We start from the raw sequence: 757 nt of genomic DNA on the forward strand, positions 1-757 counted from the left end.
AGTAACACCTAACGGTTATGAGCACCGAAGATCAGTACCAGATTGTAACATTGTATACAGTAGAACGTTAATAGCGTTCACAGATCGTGATATCTACCGATCAGTTACAACTTGACTGATCGTTAATTAGTTGAGAATTCGCATCATACCGTGCATATATTTTATTAACGTCCATGTACAATGCATTCTAATGTATTCTTTCCTTCATTCGGTTCAGTGAATTCTGATTATAAGACTTAATGTGAAACTAATAGTGCTCTAGCTATCGAAACAAAACGAAACAAAAACTCGAAAGTGGCGTAAATGCAATAGAATTAAGAAATACACATAGTGTTGGGAAAAGCTACAATCACAGACGTTGAATGTATTGATGTTATGAACTGTGAAACAGCAAATGAAATGGTAACGAAGAGGTACCTTCTCATGATGAACCGCGCGTAGCATTCCAGAAATGGTCTCAATGGCTCAAAGCACAAAACGACCGTAAATCTTTGCAGCTATTATGTTGAAAGTATAATGCGACTTAGTAGCCAAGAAGATATGAGATCCATAGATATCTAGAGGAATTGTCAATCAATCTTAATCTGTATTTATTGACAGGTATATTTATAAAGAAAGTGATAAATAAAATGAAGGAAATGTATTTTATCACGATGTATACTTCAGTTTATTTGCGTATGTTTCAGTTTATTTTGTTAAAAACAAGGGATCTGCACCATTTAAAATGTAAAATGACTAAAATATGTCGCATGATTAA

The sequence above is a fragment of the Bombus pyrosoma genome, linkage group LG17, assembly GCF_014825855.1.
Source record: "Bombus pyrosoma isolate SC7728 linkage group LG17, ASM1482585v1, whole genome shotgun sequence".
NCBI classification, from domain to species: Eukaryota; Metazoa; Arthropoda; class Insecta; order Hymenoptera; family Apidae; genus Bombus; species Bombus pyrosoma.